This window comes from Mirounga angustirostris, unplaced genomic scaffold (assembly GCF_029215605.1).
Source record: "Mirounga angustirostris isolate CCGP_5_RB_7025 unplaced genomic scaffold, mMirAng1.0.hap1 SCAF_9, whole genome shotgun sequence".
Classification (NCBI taxonomy): Eukaryota; Metazoa; Chordata; class Mammalia; order Carnivora; family Phocidae; genus Mirounga; species Mirounga angustirostris.
The window spans coordinates 46805496-46822220 of NW_026991717.1; the positions used below are offsets into that span (position 1 = coordinate 46805496).

The 16725-nt window shown below is 49.1% G+C and overlaps 1 protein-coding gene and 1 long non-coding RNA gene across 2 annotated transcripts in view; one reads left to right on the top strand and one right to left on the bottom strand.

Annotated features, from left to right (window-relative positions):
• The window catches only part of LIPC (lipase C, hepatic type), a 158341-nt gene that overhangs the window by 97193 nt on the left and 44423 nt on the right, over positions 1 to 16725 (bottom strand). The window lies entirely within an intron of this gene.
• LOC123861160 (uncharacterized) lies at positions 8437 to 15094 on the top strand. The gene is made up of 4 exons (XR_006794974.3): positions 8437 to 8517; positions 8632 to 8735; positions 9074 to 9185; positions 14798 to 15094. It is a non-coding gene; the product is annotated as an uncharacterized LOC123861160 (long non-coding RNA).

Sequence of the window (16725 nt, forward strand, 5' to 3'; positions counted from 1 at the left end):
ATTTCCTTTTAACAAGATCTGCTATGATGCAAGACAAGATAAAGAATGTGAAAAGGTTGTAGTCCACCGGGGAAATCGGAGCGACTGGCCCCCACTTGTGTAGGTTGAGGATGGTCAGGATCCTTGATCTTATCAGAGGCAGTTTGGCAGACTGGGAAAGAGGGAGAGATTTGGGGTCAGGGAACCCAGGAGAAATCTCCATCTCCATCCTCTGCCAGCTCTATGACCTTGGACAGGTCACCTAACCTCTAAGGCGCATGCTCCTCCTTCTTAGCGTGGTCTAAAGACTTGCAGGAAATGACATATGCAAAGCCCCTCTCTGTGCCTGGCATATAGGAAGTGTACAGGAACTTTTAGCCAAATCTATAGCTGAACCAGCTGATGCGAGAAAAATATTAACTGGAATGGTTTCCTCTCCTCCTACCTCCTGGCTGCATCTTGGGATGCTGTCCCCAGACATTTCCCCTGGAGTTCTGTCTGTGGGTTGTCATTTTGTCTGCATGCCTTTCATCCTCCCAAAGTCTCGCTAATCGCACAGGAAGTGGGTGGGTAATGGGCTTCTCTGTTGTTCCACTGGCCTCCCTGTGAGCCTCACTGTTTTGCTTTCCTCACCACGGGGGCTTCTCACACCCTCTAATGACTGTTTTCCTTTCAGAAATGGCATATTTTTAGACAAAAGCATTTCCTGTGGCTCATCTCCCCACTCTGGCAGATCTCTGATTTCTCATCAGTTTTCCCCGCCTCTCTCTGGTCTCATAAAACCCACCCCAGCAGCCTGTGCGCCGCAAATGCAGGAACCACTTGTTCCCAGTAGCCTTCTCGGCTGGAGCTGATACCCTGCGCTCAGGGGCTGGGGCCGGGGGCCGGGGCGGGGCGGGCCTTGGTTGAAATGTTGGGTCCCAGTAGGGGGGATTCAGCTCCCCTCGGCCAACCCTGGAGGGTGGGGGTCATGATGGTTGTTTCAAAGTGCCCCAAACCACTCACCCTTCTTAGTCAAACCCAGATTGAAATGACCCCCCTCACCTTCTATTAACAACACAGACATACCCGGGTTTGAATTACGGCTTCTCCATTGATTAGTTTGGTGAGTGACTTAAATGCTCTAAGCCTGTTTCTTTATTGGGAAATGGGGATCATATTAGTAAGCCTCACAGGGCCATTGTAAAGATTATATTAAGTACAGTATATAAGCAAAATATTTAGCATCCATCCCTGGCCCTTAGTTTTTCTTATTTCTGATTTAAATAAGTATCATAATTTAATTAAAATTGCATTTTAAATTGATCACATTTATAGTACTATAATTTATTATTTAATTGTAATGATTTGTGCATGTGCTTTACTTCCCTCACTGACTGTGCGCCCCTTGAGGGAAGGGTCTAGGTCCTCTTCATCGCTGAATACAAAGGACAGAGTGAGTACCCAGCAAATGTCTGAGGGGCTGAGGAGTGTGACCCAACATTTTTTGGAGCCGAAAGGCTTCATTACATCTGTCAAGTATGGAAAGCTCACAGCCTGTGCAGGGGTTCTGTGTGGGGCCCGGAGGAAGGTAATGAGAGGAAGTACAGGACCAGCCCTTGACCCCTGGGCCCTCCAGTGGGGAGACAAGTAAGATCCAGAAGGACAGGAGCCCAAAGGGCATTAGGGGAGGGAGAGGGCCTGTGCCTGTTCTGGCTGGGGGAGTGTTGCCCACAAGGACAGCTACCACTGGGTGAGGGGGAAAGATGGGTGGAGGACCTTCAGGCACCTGCCCTCTGTAAGCCTCTCTACACAATGAGGATTGGATAGCCACATATTTCTGTTTGCTCTTTTTTTTTTTTTAAAGATTTTATTTATTTATTTATTTATTTATTAGAGAGGAAGCGAGAGAGAAACAGCGTGAGAGGGGAGAGGGGAGAGGGTCAGAGGGAGAAGCAGGCTCCCCGCTGAGCGGGAAGCCCGATGCGGGACTCGATCCCAGGACCCTGGGATCATGAGTTGAGCTGAAGGCAGTCGCCCAACCGACTGAGCCACCCAGGCGCCCAGAAAGAATCACATTTTAACCCATTATCCAAAGCCAAAACTTAAGCTCTTTCCAAACGCTTGCCAGATATGAGTACATAAAGGTAGAGACTTGGCCTTTTGTCTGTCTGCCTTTCATCCTCCGAACACCTAAGACTTCACCCATCTTCCCAGTAATGGGTAAGAAACAGGCTTCCATACAGAAAAGTAGGAGGAATTGCAGCACAGCAGCATTTTGTGGGAAAAACTATGAGCTTCCGGAATGTGTGGAGGCATCGGGCCGCACCCAGTGATCTAAGAGTCTAGACCAAAGATGGTAAGTAGCTTAAGGAGCAATTCCATTGCATCCGGGATGACCGCCACGACACCAGGCTCAGTGTGAAGAACGCTGCGGTCCATTAGCCATGCCTGTCGTGCTCATGGAGTGGCGGGGTGTGGGGGGGGACAATCTAAGTGACACACAGGTCATAGTGGTCTAGGCGTACGTGGAGGTTTGGCTAAAAGAACCACCTAGAGTCAGGGCTCCAAACATGAGAATCAACTGAGTAAATTAACTAAAGCAAACAGAAATAGGGGCGCCTGGGTGGCTCAGTCGGTTGGGCGACTGCCTTCGGCTCAGGTCATGATCCTGGAGTCCCGGGATCGAGTCCCGCATCGGGCTCCCTGCTCAGCAGGGAGTCTGCTTCTCCCTCTGACCCTCCTCCCTCTCACGCTCTCTGTCTCTCATTGTCTCTTTCTCAAATAAATAAATAAAATCTTAAAAAAAAAATGTGATTCTTTCTGTATTTTTGTCTTTACAAATTTTGTATTAAGCAAGTATTACTTTCTTAATAAAAAAAAATGCACTGTGGGATGCCTGGGGGGCTTAGTTGGTTAAGCATCTGTCTTCAGCTCAGGTCATGATTCCACGGTCCCGGGATGGAGTCCCGCATCGGGCTCCCTGCTGAGCAGGGAGCCTGCTTCTCCCTCTGCTTCTCCCTCTGCCTGCCGCTCCCCCTGCTTGTGCTCTTTCTCTCTCTTTCTGACAAATAAATCAAGGAAATAAATAAAATTTAAAAAAAGAAAAAAATGCATTTTATAGTAATGCATTTTATTTTTTTAAAGAGTTATTTTTATTTATTTGAGAGAGTGTGCACCCGTGCACACACCAGTGGGGGGAGGGGCAGAGGGAGAGAATCCTCAAGCAGACTCCCTGCTGACCAGGGAGCCCGATGAGGGGCTTGATCCCAGGATACATGAGATCATGACCTGAGCCAAAACCAAGAGTCGGATGCTCAACCAACTGAGCCACCCAGGTGCCCCTATAATAATGTATTTTATTTTAAAGTTTATAACACTTACGCAGAACTTATCACTATATATCCTTTTGTACCTTTTGAACAATGGACTATGTGAATATACTACCTCGTAAAAAATAAAGTCAATAAATTAAATGCTGGTCTTTGTGTTTGTACATGTGAATACCCTCTTTTATGAACAAATTTCCCATTTACAGTCTTTTAAAGATTATTTATTTATTTATTTATTTGACAGAGAGAGACACAGTGAGAGAGGGAACAGAAGCAGGGGGAGTGGGAGAGGGAGAAGCAGGCTTCCAGCTGAGCAGGGAGCCCGATGCAGGGCTCTATCCCAGGACCCTGGGATCATGACCTGAGCTGAAGGCAGGCGCTTAACGACTGAGCCACCCAGGCGCCCCATCCCATTTACAGTCTTTTGAAATTCAAAGAACATATTCAGTGAAGATAATGAGGATGATGGAAAGTTGTCTAGCACTGTGAAGGATGTACACCTGGGGGTGATTGATTTTCAAAAAAAAAAAAATCCAGAACAGTTTTTAAAAGAACCTAGGTGGAAGGGAAAATACTGTAGGGCAAAAGGAATTTGAACTTAGGCCCTAGTGTGCAATGCCCCTTTTGAAATTTCATGCCTTATTTTGTATTTGTAACTTTGTATTCTTTTTCTTAAAGTGAGCCTCCACTTCCTATCCCGAGCTATATGGGGCTTCAGGCCCCATGAAACCCGGCTGTGCCCATGTACAAAGGGAAATTCTTCTTGGTCTCTACAGGGTTCAGTGTCCATCAACCTTACAGCTGGAGTGGGAGCACCTGCCTTTTTCTCTATTCTTTTCTTGCCTCTTCCCCAGGATCCATATTTGTTAACGGGAATTCACAGGGAATTACCACTCCTGGGGTAAGTAAGGCAACCCCAAGATTCTCAGCCTCCTTATCTGAGCCAATCAGACAAGTGGAGGTGGCCCTTTTTTGGAGGCTGCTGACCTTCGATTCAGAGGGGCTGCAGTAGAAGGTTCACTATGGCCTCAGGCTCAAGCCAGATCTTCCTGTCCCTTGTGAGCGTGAGAAAGGCTGACAGTGTCTTCTTTCTTAGGTCCCCAGGACCCTGTGTATGATTGTGACCCTGGTGGGCCAGGGAGTGATCTTAGGATCCTTAATAGTCCAACATGCTTATTAAACTATCTGCCTTTATTCCTTCTAAGTTAGACGAAAAGTAAGAATTATAGTGAGTCAGTGTTGAGTACTTATCATATCTTGTCACTATATTTAGATCAAGCAGAATAACTCTGGGTGTGGACAGGGCAGCAAAGCTGAGGTATAAATAAATACCTCTGTATAAAACTAGCAGCTGTGCAAATAAGTGGGCAGAGGATCCAAGGTGTACAGGAAGGGAAGAAACAATTTACTGGAAGTGGATTGTAAAGCACAAACACCTTAATGAGGTAAACATATTCCCAGATTAGCAGAGTTCCATGGGGTGTGCATAGGGTAATTCCTAGGTGTCCTTATGACTGAACGCTAAGTGGTCTGGGCTGGGCCTTTGTGTGTTTACAAAGTTCCCCAGATGATTCTAATGTGAGTCCAGGGGTGAGAAGCACTCCATAGTTCAACAGTATCAGTAGGGATCAATCACAAGGAAGATACTGTCCCAGAGCCTGGAAGGGGGAACTCATGTTGGGGATCACACCAGGATTTGTGGGGACCCCTCCATCTCAGGAGTTAGACCAAGAGATAAATCCTTATTCCATAGAGCAGTGGTTCTCACACTTGAGCTTGCATCAGAGTCCAGGAGGGCTTGCTGAAACCCGGATTGCTGGGCTTCTGATTCGTTAGGTCTGGGACTCAAAAGTAGACATGTCTGACAAGTTCCCAGGTGATGCTGATGCTGGTAGTTTGGGGACCACACTTTGGGAACCACTGTCATAGAGGACATGGGTCTTGGTTCTGAGAGGCAGTGTTGGGGAAACGGAGAGAGTGTGAGCCTGGGGGTCCGGTGCCTGCCATGGTTCATGCACCTGCCATGTGGCATAGGGTAAGCCATGTGCCCTTTATGGGCCCAATGTGTCATCCATAATCTGGGGATAAGCTGAGCTGCCTTGCCTATTCCCAAGGGTTGAGTGGGATCATCAGGAATAACTCTCATTGGGCCCTCACCAGATACTGAGCATTTTCCGTGCATTATTTCAATTTACTTTCTCAACATTTCCATGAAGTAGGTCCTATAATTCTTATTTTACAGGTTCAGAGACTGGAGTTCAGGAAGCTTCATCCCCTCGTCAAGGGCTGTGTGTCAGAGGCAATTCCAGCTGACCCCAGAGCCCAAGCTCTCAACTGCTGAGCCAACCCTGACTTTAGGTGGGAGACCCTGTGAACAGAGACTTGCCAAACAATCCTTAGCTGTGTTTTTTCTGAGTGGTGAGCAGGATTTGATGTAAGGGATACCTAGTGGGCGAATCAGTCTAAATCACAGTGAGCAAACCCCAATTAAGTCAAGTCTGGGCAGATAGGGAGGGCTCCAGAAGAAAACACAACAAAACGCATCAATCACTCAGTTGCAATGTTTGAGAACAGGCCACTCAGATAAGACGAAGGCATTAATTAGGAGGAAAAAAGAGCAGAGCAAACAGCCGGCAGGAAGACCAGAGGGCTCTTTAAAAGCCTGATGGAAGCCCAGGAAAGCTGCCTCCCAGAAAACCTGGCAGCAGATCACAAATGCTGCAGCTGATTCATTAAGTCAAAGCAGCCATCTTGGGAAAAGGGCGGCTTTGAAAAGCAACAACAAAAAAAGAGGCTCACAACAGGGGAGGAAAAGCCACCAAGTGGGACCCAGTATGTACAAATTAGAAATTGTGAGCTCAGGAGCAACTCAGGGGAGCTCACAGAGATAAGGAGCCCATAAGCAAAGGTTCTGCACCCCAACATAGGGGAGCCCCAGAGGCAAGCACCTTTTGGTCCCTGGAAATAAGAGAGCCCATGTTCGCGGTGAGTGAGACAGATGACCCCTGAAGGCCACTTCAGCTCTCAGTTCCAAGGAACCTCTGTGAGTTGGGTTCACGCATCATTGGTCTACCAGATTTCTTTCCCCAAGTAAGCAAGTCTTTGGGGAAGAGTACAATGAATGAAAATCATTTTGACTGTCAGAAAAAAAAAACTGACGAAATTTCACGCCAAAGTTTACCAGGGAAAGAAGTTGTTATAACTATCACACATGGGTAGGAATGTTGCGTAACAAATTACTTTTATAAGAAAAAAAAATGGGATTGTTGTGAGGGGTCAGGTAAGTCAGTGGATGTCTGAAAAGCACTTTGAAAATTGGAATTGTTATTCATTAGAATAAAGGCATCATAAAAAATTGGGATAATTTTCTGAATGAAGAGATGTGAAAAGTGACTTTACTTAGTAATTGCAATAACATATAAGAGTTTCATTCTATACAGAAAGAGAAGGAAGAAGGAATGAGCATCCCAGGAGGTAAAATGCTCAGTTGAGGGTGATAATGAAATAGGGCCATGTGAATGGGCAGAAAAATAGATGATCTTCAGTGTGGACAAGGTCACGACACATTCGGCAACGAGTAACCCAACAACTTATAAAATGGTCGGCTCTGACCTAATGGGTATAAACCCAGAAGAATTTCTGTCTTTGGAGCCTGTTTCTCACCTGTAATGCTAGTTTGGTCAAGATTGCTAATGAAGTATTTAAAATAATGCTAGATCCTTAGAACTTAAAGAAGGTGTGGAAATAATGTAGTCTATTGATTAATTTTATAGGTGAGAAAATTGAGACCCATCGGGCAAAGTTGCTGGTCCAAGGTCCTATAAGCAATTAGGGAATGCACTGTATGCAAGATGGAAACCATTAATCTACCTTTCATGGATCCGAGGTATCTGATAAAGGCCATCTTGAAGAGTATGGGGGATTTCTAAAATCTTTCTAGGTTGATGAGGTGGAAAGTTCACCAAATGCTCCTTCAGAATGCCCCACTGCGTTGCTATATAAGACAAGTCACTGAGATGGAGAGAGAGATACCTCATGACTAGTAAGATTTTCCAAATAATCTTATATAAGTGATTCCTATTAATCACACAGATGGGACTTCACAGTGAAATCACAAATGAGTTTAGAACAAGCAAAATGATGACAGCCCAAACATCTGTTGGTTTGGGGACAAAGTCTTCTTATTTTAGAACTGGCATCTAATCATCAGAGATGGGGCTCGATAGGACTTCAGAGGATTTTTAGATATCCGCCAGAAGATCTACCTCCTCTGCCCCTGTGTTAATTAGACATGATAGAGGGACGCCTGGTGGCTCCATCGGTTAAGCATCTGTCTTCGGCTCAGCTCATGTTCCCAGGGTCCTGGGATCGAGTCGCGCATCGGGCTCCTCGCTCGGCGGGGAGCCTGCTTCTCCCTCTGCCGCTCCCTGCCACTCTGCCTACTTGGGCTCTCTCACTCTATCTCCCTTATATATAAATAAATAAATAAAATTTAAAAAAAAAAGTGATAGACATTGGGGTCTATGATTCTCTCCCTGCTCTCCTGTACTCTATACCTAGATTGACCACACACTGCAGAGAGTAGAGACGATGACAGAGGACAGAGAGCGCTCTTCAGATGTGTTATTTGTGATGACTGTATTCTCAGACTCTAACCTCCCGGTCCCTGCACTCCCAGGACTTGTCTGAGCCTTCCTGTGATAGCTGGTTTCCTAGGAGTGAGGATGCCTGGTCTAAGTTCTTCTCTCCCTCCCTCCAGTGTATTGAATTGATTTTGAACTCCTCCCCATCACACATCAGCCCACTTCTAGCTGGATACTCAGTCTTCGTCTCTTTGGTCCAGTCCAGCCCTGTCCATCGGTCATTTCCTATAATCCTTATTTAATGGGTTACCTTAATCTCCCATTTAAAACCTTTTCCATTGTTCCCAGGGAATTTCATGGAATTCTCTCTGAATGTGTTTTTTTTTTAAATCTTAAGCCTTCATTAGGACTATGTAAGAGCACGGTCTGTGTCAGAAGCCAAGTGTAAAAATTGCTGCAACTCATAAGCACCAACTGTAAGTAAATATCAATCAATCGATAAACACATCTTGCTCCAAAGGGCAAAGAGCTGAGGGTAAGGAGGCAGTAAATAACCTATTCTGATTGGAAGGACAGGAGTGACATGGGCAAAATGTAGGGCATACGTGACAGAGAATCTTTTTCTTTCTCTGGTCCCTGGAGAGGTAAGATATAGAAACCCCAAATGCCCAGGGAAGTGATAGGGCTGCAATAACGGGGCTTTTCTTTACTCTGCTGCAAACCAGTAGTAGTAATATTCTTTTATTTGGACTTCAAAGGTAAAGTAGAAGAAGGACCCTACCTGTCCTGATGCCTGATGAAGCCACGGAAAGGTCTAGAAAAACAAGAAACCTGGAAGGGACTGACCCCAAGAAGGTTGAAGGTGAGTTAGAAAAATCGCTTTCTGCAGAAATGTGAGAGGACTCAAGAACGGGCTTAGTTGGAGGTGAATAACAGCTAAAGAACAGCAGTTAAGAGGCTTAATGTTCCTATGTCTTTAAATCTTGCTCTAAATAAAACGCTTTGTTTGTACTAGTTGTTTGTCGTTATGCGCTCTTTTAGTGAGAAGGTCTGCTGAAGTCTAGTGATGTGGGGAAGCAGGCTGGTATCGGGCTCACCATGTGGCTGGGGAGCTGGGAGCTCTCTCTCTCCTCTCACTCTCCTCTCTCTCTCTCTCTCTCTCTCTCTCTCGGATGCCGATCGGTCACTCGGGGGCCGCAGTGTCCATGGCACTGACATGACTGGCGTCGCTGGCCTGTGGAACAGCCACAACGAAGGCCACACTACTTCAAGGTGGAAAGCAACACACATACGGGCTCGGATGAAAACTCAAGTAGGTACCAAGTGTGTGCTCCCTGCATCATGATCTCTTTAACATAAAACAGTGCTTTTGGCAATTTTTCCCTCTCAAGTGAAAGCTTTGGATTTCAAATGGGATTATTTGCCTTTCATCTGTGCTTTCTCTACAGTTCTATTTTCTGATCCATTACTTTCATCTCTGAAACCTGTCATTGTGATTCTCGTATCAATGGAACGATCCCTCCAAAAGCTTTTTACTCTTTGGGTCAGAAGCATTTAATATCAGGCCATTTAAATGATTGTATTTGTATTGACCTCATATTTCAGAGTCACTCAAGATGTCCTGGGAAATCAAATGTCCAAAGATAAATGAGTGCCTTTCTTTGATGTTTGTTCCCAGATGAGCAAAGCAGGTGAGGGTCCATGAGACAGTGATGGGAAGCTGGAGAAGCTGGTAGGAGGGCAGGTCCGGGTGCTGGGTCCCTGAGGGAGAGGGCAGGGGAGGGCTTGGACACATGGGAGTGGAGGAGATGAGATGAATGCGTGTCAGTCTCCGGGTGGAGAGGAAACTCTCTCCAGGTGAGAGGAGGAGCGTGGCTGACCCCGGGCTGGTTGCAGGGGCCCTGAGGGGGTAAAGGTGGCAGGTGCCGTAGCTTGAAGGTAAGCCGTGGGCAGGAAGTCGGGGTCTGTGTGGGCTGTCACCTTACAGACACCCCACAGCAAGAGAGGGGGGAAAGGAAAGAGCAGAACAGATTCCAAAAGGTTGATGTGGTCTAGGGCATAGACTCCTATAGCGGCAAAAGCATTTTTGGTGACGCTCTCATTTGAAGACTTCAATCAGCCAGTTAGAAGATTGATGGCACTTCGCCTGGGAGGGGCTCTCCAGGTTGTAGGAAGGCAGAATGCGCACTGTAGCCTACCCTCAAAGGTGCTGACCTCCTCCTGTGCACACACAGCTGCTTGCGAGACAGGACAAGGTGCCAGGTGGGTGGTAAAGTGACAACGGGGCTGACCAGGAAAGCAGTACGTGCTCTAAGGGGGTGTCTCCTTGTCCCCTTCCACGGCGGAGTGGTTAGAAGCAGACACCGAGCACTGAGCTGGGGCCTCCCCAAGGCAGTCCATGCCCGAGCTCCAACTCCCACTCAGGTCTGCACCTCGCCATCCGGGCCGTGAGTCAGGCCCTCGGGTCTGTGTGACCCTGAGGAAGTTATGCAAACTCTTTGCAAACTCTAGTTTCCTCGTCTGATGAATGAGGGCCCTGGGGTCATTGAGGAGATGAAAGACAATGGTTCTTGCAGATGGGGTTAGCACACAGCCTGGCTCCTTAAGTGCTCAGTACGGTTAGCAGCAAGTAGCTGTTCAGAGAAGGGGGGCGATCAGAAGCCTCCTGGGGGAGGGGAAGCCTGAGTCAGATCTCAGCAAATGGTTGGAGCCTGAGACAAGGAAGCTCAGAGGAGTGAAGTGGGGGTGTCCGCCGTTTGAAGCCAGTGTTGTGAAGGAGTGAAAGGAGGAGAGTTGGAGAGATGAACAATAAGGCAGGAAAGGGTTGTTGTCGGTTGGTTGGTTGGTTTAAACTCATTCTCAGCGGTCGCCTGGGTGGCTCAGTCGGTTAAGCGTCTGCCTTTGGCTCAGGTCATGATCCCAGGGTCCTGGGATCGAGCCCCGCATCGGGCTCCCTGCTCAGTGGGGAGTCTGCTTCTCCCTCCCCCTGCTCTTTCTCCCCCCACACCCTGAAAAATAAATAAAAGCTTAAAACAACTCATCCTCAGGTGAAAGAGTATAATGAGGCTGGGGGTGGGGGTGGGGAATCCCTTTCCATTGCAGGCCCTGAGGCAAAACAGCCTCTAGGCAACCTGGAGAGAAAAGATAAAGGATGCTGGGACAGAGGTCAGGTGGCTGAGACATTGCCTCTGTGTGTGTGTGTATGTGTGTGTGTGTGATTGTACTAAGCAAAGATGGAGAGGGGCGTGGTGGGGCTGAGGGGTGATGTTTCTGGGCCAGTTCCTACCATGCTCTCACTGGGCTAGAAACTGATTACTTTCCTCTTGTCTCTCGGACACACAGGATGGTCTGGCACAGGGCCTGACCAGATGTAATAAAAAGACAAGGAGTCTCCCTGGTTGCTGCTCCAGCCCCCACCCAACAGCCGGCTCCGTTTGTTTTGCTTGTGAGGAGGTGCTAGCCCAAGACCCTTGGAACCCCTTCTTTCCTACCCTTGGTCCCCCACGCGCCCCTGTGGGATGACCCAGTGGTGGCAGCTGCTCAGGGCCCAGGGCGAACCGCAGCCCAGGAGTCTGTCCTTTGTCTTTGTCTTCCATGGTTAAAGCCACTTTCGGGCAGCAGGGAGGAACCAGCAATTTGGCGCCCACAATCAGCTGTGGGGGGTTAGGGTCTTATGTCCCTCCCTCCAAACTACCTGCCGGAGAGTAGTGGGAGCACAGAGAGTTTCCTGCAGCCCGCAGAGTCGCACTGACATGCTTCCTTACACTTCAGAGTGCCCTCCCCTAGGGGATCACAGTTCTCTCCTTGGAGGGCGCAGGACAGGTACTAGCGACAAATGTTGGGGGGCTGAGCCCCTTTCCGGAGGTCACGGAGCTCACAGAGACTGGAAAGACTGCGGGGCCGTGGCTGTCGTCAGGACCCAGGAGCAAATGGTCCACAGGAGACACGAGCATGGTAGTCCGGCCCGGAGGCCCCTGCTGCAGTGTGTCATCCATCACTGGGGGACTGGCCCCTGGCTTCCACTCTGTACAGCCGTGCGGCTCTGGTGGGTCCCCACCGCCGGGAGGCAAGAGTGGAGCCGCTTCCTGGACTCTGCCACAATGACTTCAAAAGCAAGGCTGAGGCGGCAGCATTCTGGGGCCACTTAGCAAGACAGGATTCATTCCAGAACTTGTGCAAGTGCTAATGAGGACCAAGAATATCTCCACTGACCTGTCTCGGCAGGCAGGGCCCGGCGGGGGAGCAGAGCTGGGGTGTCCTGGAGGGGTTCTGCGGGCCTGCTCCCTCTGCCTGGGCCTGCAGAGGCCAGGGTTCAGCTCGCAGGCGCCCTTCAGCACTGCCTGGGGGTGGAGGGGGCGTGGCGAATGCCTCTGAGCCAGGGCTGGGCCCCTCCCACCTAGGAGACGGAAGCCAAGGGCAGCGGTGCAGGTGAGAAAACCAACTTGGCCATTACCCTGCCCCACCGAGCCTTACTTCCCAGGTGCTGGGATCAGTCAGCTGGCCCATCCATCTCCTGCCCCGCCCGCGGAGGGTCTCACCTCTCGTGCTTAGAACTAATCTGTCTGGATGTCTAGAACCGGGCAGGGGAGGGGCATTCATTTCCTTGGCTTTGGCCTGGGGTGCAGTCAGGGAAGAAGTTTACGTGTGCGTGTGTGTGTGTCTAAAGTGACAGATCACAGACAAGGCAAGAAGGGGACCACTGGTGCCAGCTTTCAGCTTTTCAAGGAGGATGCAGAACGCCTTTATGATAAATACTAAATGTGAGTCTCTTTAGTGGGATAGGGTGGGGTCGGAGCCAGAAGGACCCCTGTCCTGGACCCAAGTGCCAAGTAATTAATTAAACCAGTTAATCAATCAGTCATGTTAAGTCACTCATCAGCATCTGCCTAGCACCCACTGTATGTTTCCCCCTATGCACAGGCTGGGCCTTGGTCCCAAGGGCTCACAATCCTATAGGGGAGGTCGAAATATGAACAAGCAGACAAAAAATATGACTACAGTGTGATGCATGCCAGAAGCAGGTAGAGGTGATGGAAGCAAAGAGGAAGGGGGCCTAATTCCAGGGGCAGAGGGACGACACTCGGTGTCCGGCTTGGATGACGAGGTGTGGACACTGGATGGATGGGAGGGGGGACACGGGAGCAGAACTTTCAGGAGCAGGGCCGCACTGCAGGGAAAACAGTGGGAGGTAGGTGTAGATGGGTGGGAATTCTCGGGTGGAGCTGAAATCTGGAATTTGACGGAATTTTAACCAGAGGGGGAGGAGTCGATGCGAGTAGAAGCTTTCCTTCGGCACCTGGCGAGGAGGTAGTTCTCTGTGGAGACGAAGAACACAGGCTCTGGACTGAGAGCATCTGAGTTCAGATCCCAGCCCCGCTGCGGGGAAGATGGGTAGTTGAGCGCTTGGTGGGACAACTGGCATAACCCTCAGTAAGTGCTGGCTTTTGTCGCTGTTGTTATTCAATCTCCAAATGCTCTTAGTTTTTCCTTTGAAGTGTTTCTCGAGTCTTGCTTTGACTCTCTTGCAGCAGTGACCACCTGAGTCTCTGCACCTGAGCGCTGCTGCGCCCCCCTCACCTCTGCGTTTCCATGTGTCTAGGAAGCCAGTCTTGTTGGCTTGCTTTCTTCCCCTGCAACCCGCCTGTGGACCAGCCCCACACTGAGCCCCCTTAGTGTCATGTTCCAGCCACTTCTCTGCTCAAAGGCCTCCATGTGCCCTGTTTTGGAGAAGTAGCTGTGTGGCCATTGTCCCCTTACGGATGAGAACACCACGCGCCAAAGAGGCTAAGTGAGCCGGCCATATTCCTAAGGCAGCCCAGCCCAGCCCCTTCCTAGCTAAGCGTCCTTGAACAAGCAAGGGAACCCTCCGGAGCCTGAGGGCCCCAGGCATTGAAAGAGATGTTGGAAGAGCTCCCTGCAGGGTGGAGTGAGGATTGTAACCTAAGTGAAGGGCTGGTAGTGCATCTGGCACACAGGACACGGTCTGGAGCTTTGAAGCCCCTCCTGGCCAGCTGGGTGGGTGGTCCCTGGCCCCGAGAACCCACCAGGACCGTTTGCACAGGCTGCCTCCTCTCCAGGGCCTTCCTTCCCTTTCCACTTTCCACGCCTCTGTCGCCCCGTTAGCTCAGCACCACCCCCAGCCCCACGAGCTCTTCTGCACCCCTGACTTCCCCAAAGCCCCTCCTTCACTGCTTCACACACAGAGTTAGAACTCCAGGAAAAGGCCCAAGCCTCATTTCAGAGCTATGTTTTAAATGTCCTTAAAGACAGAAGCCAGAGTGGTCGGAGCCCAAGGCTCCGGGAGCTGAGGGGCTTCGGGTATTTTGGAGTAGGCTTGAGTGGGGCTCACAGGCAGTTGAAAGGACATCCAGAGCAGACCCCCACAGGGCCGCACTCACGCATCCACCCGCAGGCTTGGAGAGAGACCGAGACCCTCGCCTCCTGGCCTTCGGGATGAGTCCCAAGAATGGTTCTCCCTTGCTTGGCAAGTGGGAGGGGCCCGCTCTTGTCAAGTGCAGCCAGTTGTCCCCACATCTCACTGTTGCTCTGATATCAGAGGAACCCAAGGGCCTTGCCCAAGGCCGCCCAGGGTCTTCGTGCCAAGGAGGAAGCCGGGCTGCATGCACAGGGCCTGGGAGGCTGTAAGATAACTTGGTCCCTCTCTGAAGAGCAAAGGGACCCAGTATCTGTTCTAGTCCAGGCGTCCTTGGGAAGGGGGTGTGCGCTCTCCTGTTCCTTCCTGGGACAGTGGTAAATGCAGCCAGGACTCTGCGCAGAGCCCAGGGCTGCTTTCTACTTCATTATGGGCCAAGCCCAATTCGGGGGAGTGTTTATTTGCTTTCCCGTAAAAGTAAACATCTCCTTAGAGGGAATACAAAACACCTGTTTGCTGGTGGGCTCTCATCTTATTTTCTCTGTTCTTAGGAGTGGGTGCAACTTCCTCCAGAAACCGCTGCTTTCCGGAAAACCTGGACCAACCCTGGGGCTTGTTATGTCATTTTGGCTTTGATTTATGTACGCATGGATTTATTGTTAACTCTCTATAAAGGAGAACAAAGGAGAACAAAACAATGAAGCCAGTGCTTCAAAGATGGTCCCACTCAAACTTAAGCCAAGGACTAAAATCCAAGCTCACCAGCAAATATTTGCCCCTCAGGGAGCACTCTCCAAAGCAGGATCTCTAAGAAGATGCTTTCTGAGGCACCTCCTGCTTGCTGGGAAAGGTACCCACTAGGCCACTAGATTTATTTTTTGACTAGAATTCAAAGCAGTCTTCTTGGGCTGAGAGAGGCCAGCCCTGCCTAATGTCCACTAGGCCGCTGGCTTTCAATGACCAAAAGCTGGCGTTGTCCCAGCAGAACTGGAAGATACTTAATTCACCTGAAAAATCTGAAGTGAGTCCTCCACCACTCACTCCTAGAACGTATTACGTCCATCACCAAAGGGAGATTTACGGCCTTCTCACCGTTCTATGATGTAGTAACCTTTCCTCTTAAATAGTCATTAGAAAAATAATAAAGCCATAAGGGCACCTGGGAGGCTCAGTTGGTTAAGCATCTGCCTTAGGCTCAGGTCATGATTCTAGGGTCTTGGGATCAAGTCCCGTGTCAGGCTCCCTGCTCAGCGGGGAGCCTGCTTCTCCCTCTCCCTCTGCCTGCCACTCCCCCGGCTTGTGCGCACGCGTGCATCCTCTCTCTCTCTTTCTCTTTCTCAAATAAATAAAATCTTAAAAAAAAAGACCTTAAAAACAAAAAGAAAAATAATAAAGCCACAGTTGTAAGGACCTCAGTGGTGTTATTGGGGTCGAACTAATGTACAACTAAACTATCTCCTAAACACCAGAGAGATAGTTGGCAAGGGGCCTTTTCAGAAGGTTCTGTAACCCCCATAGTCCCCATTCTATTGGGACACTGGAGTCAAGGACAAGGGACAGAGATGGGTGGTACTGGGTGTGTAATTCCCAGGGCATAAGGATAACCCAGATTCTACTGGAAAGAGCGTCAGAATGGAGTTCTTTGGTTTCTGAGCTTTCCTCATGGGGAAAGCAACCAAAAGTAGTATTCGGCTCTGGCAGAAAGCTGGTCTAAGAGCTGAAAGTATCCAAGACAGAGGGCTGAGAGATGGGAAAGCCTCAAAAGACACTGTTGTCCTAGGTGTTTTGACTTGGCGGGAAGAGCCAAGGATGGGGATGCTCTTCCTGCTGTAAATGGCAACAAAGGCATGCACACCAGCACAAAGAACAAACCGAGTTGTTTGTTTTAATCTGCCTGGGTTATGCTTTCATTGCATGAGGTAGAGGGACATGGTGGGGAAGTCCAGTGATTCCAACCAGAGTATATGCCAACCTTGCTGGGGGAAGTCCACACCCCGACTTTCAAAGGTCAGTTTGTGAGCTTCCCATTTAGTGAGCTCTTCCTGATGACCCCATTTAAAATTTTATTCTCCTTTGAAGAAGCATGGCACAAGATATATGGGCACAAATTTTTCTCTGGAATTTTCCCTGTCTCTGTAGGAGTAAAAAACTAAAATACTTTTTTTTTTTTTAAAGCTGTCCAGCTACTGAGGATAGCAAGGACTTTTGCCATTTAATTTTTGTTATTATCCAGCTCATGAAAATGTATTTCTTAATCCTCTAGCTACAGATGCTTCTGATCAGAAAAAGCATAAACCTATATGTCCCCTGCACTCCAGAAGCATATAATTTAAGACTAACAACATGGCATATACAACACAGAGGGACGTGCGGAGCATACCCAAGCAGCCAGCATCCATGGCAGGATGAAGACACGGGTTTTGGTCCAGGAGGAAGAGGAAAAGGAACTGTGTGAATGGCAGAGGCTGTTAGATACATA